The sequence below is a fragment of the Triticum aestivum genome, chromosome 5B, assembly GCF_018294505.1.
Source record: "Triticum aestivum cultivar Chinese Spring chromosome 5B, IWGSC CS RefSeq v2.1, whole genome shotgun sequence".
Taxonomy (NCBI): Eukaryota; Viridiplantae; Streptophyta; class Magnoliopsida; order Poales; family Poaceae; genus Triticum; species Triticum aestivum.
This window is the reverse complement of record NC_057807.1, coordinates 23,292,812-23,297,854: the sequence shown is the minus strand read 5'-3', so window position 1 is coordinate 23,297,854 and position 5,043 is coordinate 23,292,812.

The window sequence follows — 5,043 nt, the reverse complement described above, 5'->3', positions numbered from 1 at the left end:
TATTGTTGACATTACCCTTGAGGTAAAAGGTTGGGAGGCGAAACTATAAGCCCCTATCTTTCTCTATGTCCGATTGAAACTTTGAAACCATAAATATCACATGAGTGTTAGCAATTGTGAAAGATTAAATGATAGTTGAGTGTGTGGAGTTTGCTAAACCAAAGCTCTTACATAGACCCTTCCCAAAAATAAGATGAATTGCAATTGTTTGATGACTAAGAGCATGGTTTGTTAGTTTTGAAGAAAGTTTATGATCTATACTTTAACTTGTTAATAGCTTGTTACTTGATCATGAAAAGTTTCATGAGTTGATCTACTATTATGATATATAATGATGCTTGAAAAAGTGATTGAAACTATCATTGATCAAACTTAAGCGCTTGCTAACATTGACACTTCATAAATTATTTCTTTTATCATTTACCTACTCGAGGATGAGCAAGAATTAAGCTTGGGGATGATGATACGTCTCTGTTTTGATGCTACTCGTTGTCTTGTATCCAACAAGCTTGAGTTTGCTCAATTCGGAGCTCATTTGCAGAAGTTATGGCAGTTCTGGTTTTATTGTTACCCTCTGTTGTCTTCTCCGCAAAATGAAGGACTCCTAGTGTTGCTTATCTGGGGCATGCGGTAGTACTGCTCCTCGGAGCGGTAGTACCGCAGGCCCTTGCGGTAGTACCGCTCTGTGGGAGCGGTGGTACCGTGGCCCCCGACCTCCCACCGTAACTGGCAACTCCCTGAAATTTTCCTTCCCCTCGCTTCTACCACGGTTTTTTCCGTCATGGACGGCCCAAAGAATGTCATGCAGCTGCGTCTCCGGCCCGCCTAGGATGAAAAGCCCATTTTCTGTCATGATTTTTTGTCATAGAAGTAGGAGCCCACCACATCTATCATGATACCAAGTTTTGTCACAATTATCATCATAGAAGTGTCATATGTATGACAGAAAAAAAATTCGTTCGGCCCAAAATGTCATGGATGTGTCTTTTTTTGTAGTAATGGTTGAATGAATTGAATATTATAAAATCAAAATTTATATATGTTTCATATGCTTATAACATGGGGAGTAATGACTTCACACATAATAAGTATAGGTAGTAAACTTATTGAAAGTCAGCAAACGCAGCATTGGTCACTTGAGCAATTCATGAAAGAATATTAAAGGAAGAGAGATTTCACATATAAATATACTATCTTGGACATATTTTGTAACTGTGAGCACTCATTAAAATATGACATGCTAAAAGGTTGATGTTGGACAAGGAAGACAACTTAATGGGTATGTTTTCCCTCTCATGCTAGCCAAATTTTTTGCATCAAGTAGAGATACTACTTGTGCTTCCAAACATCCCTTAAACCAGTTTTGCCATGAGAGTCCACCATACCTACCTATGGATTGAATAAGATCCTTCAAGTAAGTTGTCATCGTGCATGCAATAAAAATTGCTTTTTAAATATGTATGATCTATTAGTGCGAAGAAAATAAGCTTTATACGAACTTGTGATAGGGAAGAAATAAAAGCGACAGACTGCATAATAAAGGTCTTTATCACAAGCGGCAATATAAAGTGACGTTCTTTTGCATTAATATTTTGTGCATCCAACCATAAAAGCGCATGACAACCTATGCTTCCCTCTGCGAAGGGCCTATCTTTTACTTTTATCTTCTACCCTTATACAAGAGTCATGGTGATCATCACCTTTCCTTTTTACACTTTTTCCTTTGGCAAGCACTTTGTGTTGGAACGATGATATATATATATATATATATATATATATATATATATATATATCCACTTGGATGTAGGTTTTCATAAATTATTGTTGTTGACATTACCCTTGAGGTAAAAGGTTGGGAGGCGAAACTATAAGCCCCTATCTTTCTCTATGTCTGATTGAAACTTTGAAACCATAAATATCACATGAGTGTTAGCAATTGTGAAAGATTAAATGATAGTTGAGTGTGTGGAGTTTGCTAAACCAAAGCTCTTACATAGACCCTTCCCAAAAATAAGATGAATTGCAATTGTTTGATGACTAAGAGCATGGTTTGTTAGTTTTGAAGAAAGTTTATGATCTATACTTTAACTTGTTAATAGCTTGTTACTTGATCATGAAAAGTTTCATGAGTTGATCTACTATTATGATATATAATGATGCTTGAAAAAGTGATTGAAACTATCATTGATCAAACTTAAGCGCTTGCTAACATTCACACTTCATAAATTATTTCTTTTATCATTTACCTACTCGAGGATGAGCAAGAATTAAGCTTGGGGATGATGATACGTCTCTGTTTTGATGCTACTCGTTGTCTTGTATCCAACAAGCTTGAGTTTGCTCAATTCGGAGCTCATTTGCAGAAGTTATGGCAGTTCTGGTTTTATTGTTACCCTCTGTTGTCTTCTCCGCAAAATGAAGGACTCCTAGTGTTGCTTATCTGGGGCATGCGGTAGTACTGCTCCTCGGAGCGGTAGTACCGCAGGCCCTTGCGGTAGTACCGCTCTGTGGGAGCGGTAGTACCGTGGCCCCCGACCTCCCACCGTAACTGGCAACTCCCTGAAATTTTCCTTCCTTCCCCTCGCTTCTACCACGGTTTTTTCCGTCATGGACGGCCCAAAGAATGTCATGCAGCTGCGTCTCCGGCCCGCCTAGGATGAAAAGCCCATTTTCTGTCATGATTTTTTGTCATAGAAGTAGGAGCCCACCACATCTATCATGATACCGAGTTTTGTCACAATTATCATCATAGAAGTGTCATATGTATGACAGAAAAAAATTTCGTTCGGCCCAAAATGTCATGGATGTGTCTTTTTTTGTAGTAATGGTTGAATGAATTGAATATTATAAAATCAAAATTTATATATGTTTCATATGCTTATAACATGGGGAGTAATGACTTCACACATAATAAGTATAGGTAGTAAACTTATTGAAAGTCAGCAAACGCAGCATTGGTCACTTGAGCAATTCATGAAAGAATATTAAAGGAAGAGAGATTTCACATATAAATATACTATCTTGGACATATTTTTTAACTGTGAGCACTCATTAAAATATGACATGCTAAAAGGTTGATGTTGGACAAGGAAGACAACTTAATGGGTATGTTTTCCCTCTCATGCTAGCCAAATTTTTTGCATCAAGTAGAGATACTACTTGTGCTTCCAAACATCCCTTAAACCAGTTTTGCCATGAGAGTCCACCATACCTACCTATGGATTGAATAAGATCCTTCAAGTAAGTTGTCATCGTGCATGCAATAAAAATTGCTTTTTAAATATGTATGATCTATTAGTGCGAAGAAAATAAGCTTTATACGAACTTGTGATAGGGAAGAAATAAAAGCAACAGACTGCATAATAAAGGTCTTTATCACAAGCGGCAATATAAAGTGACGTTCTTTTGCATTAAGATTTTGTGCATCCAACCATAAAAGCGCATGACAACCTATGCTTCCCTCTGCGAAGGGCCTATCTTTTACTTTTATCTTCTACCCTTATACAAGAGTCATGGTGATCATCACCTTTCCTTTTTACACTTTTTCCTTTGGCAAGCACTTTGTGTTGGAACGATGATATATATATATATATATATATATATATATATATATATATATATATATATCCACTTGGATGTAGGTTTTCATAAATTATTATTGTTGACATTACCCTTGAGGTAAAAGGTTGGGAGGCGAAACTATAAGCCCCTATCTTTCTCTATGTCCGATTGAAACTTTGAAACCATAAATATCACATGAGTGTTAGCAATTGTGAAAGATTAAATGATAGTTGAGTGTGTGGAGTTTGCTAAACCAAAGCTCTTACATAGACCCTTCCCAAAAATAAGATGAATTGCAATTGTTTGATGACTAAGAGCATGGTTTGTTAGTTTTGAAGAAAGTTTATGATCTATACTTTAACTTGTTAATAGCTTGTTACTTGATCATGAAAAGATTCATGAGTTGATCTACTATTATGATATATAATGGTGCTTGAAAAAGTGATTGAAACTATCATTGATCAAACTTAAGCGCTTGCTAACATTCACACTTCATAAATTATTTCTTTTATCATTTACCTACTCGAGGATGAGCAAGAATTAAGCTTGGGGATGATGATACGTCTCTGTTTTGATGCTACTCGTTGTCTTGTATCCAACAAGCTTGAGTTTGCTCAATTCGGAGCTCATTTGCAGAAGTTATGGCAGTTCTGGTTTTATTGTTACCCTCTGTTGTCTTCTCCGCAAAATGAAGGACTCCTAGTGTTGCTTATCTGGGGCATGCGGTAGTACTGCTCCTCGGAGCGGTAGTACCGCAGGCCCTTGCGGTAGTACCGCTCTGTGGGAGCGGTAGTACCGTGGCCCCCGACCTCCCACCGTAACTGGCAACTCCCTGAAATTTTCCTTCCCCTCGCTTCTACCACGGTTTTTTCCGTCATGGACGGCCCAAAGAATGTCATGCAGCTGCGTCTCCGGCCCGCCTAGGATGAAAAGCCCATTTTCTGTCATGATTTTTTGTCATAGAAGTAGGAGCCCACCACATCTATCATGATACTGAGTTTTGTCACAATTATCATCATAGAAGTGTCATATGTATGACAGGAAAAAAATTTGTTCGGCCCAAAATGTCATGGATGTGTCTTTTTTTGTAATAATGGTTGAATGAATTGAATATTATAAAATCAAAATTTATATATGTTTCATATGCTTATAACATGGGGAGTAATGACTTCACACATAATAAGTATAGGTAGTAAACTTATTGAAAGTCAGCAAATGCAGCATTGGTCACTTGAGCAATTCATGAAAGAATATTAAAGGAAAAGATATTTCAGATATAAATATACTATCTTGGACATATTTTGTAACTGTGAGCACTCATTAAAATATGACATGCTAAAAGGTTGATGTTGGACAAGGAAGACAACTTAATGGGTATGTTTTCCCTCTTATGCTAGCCAAATTTTTTGCATCAAGTAGAGATACTAGTTGTGCTTCCAAACATCCCTTAAACCAGTTTTGCCATGAGAGTCCACCATACCT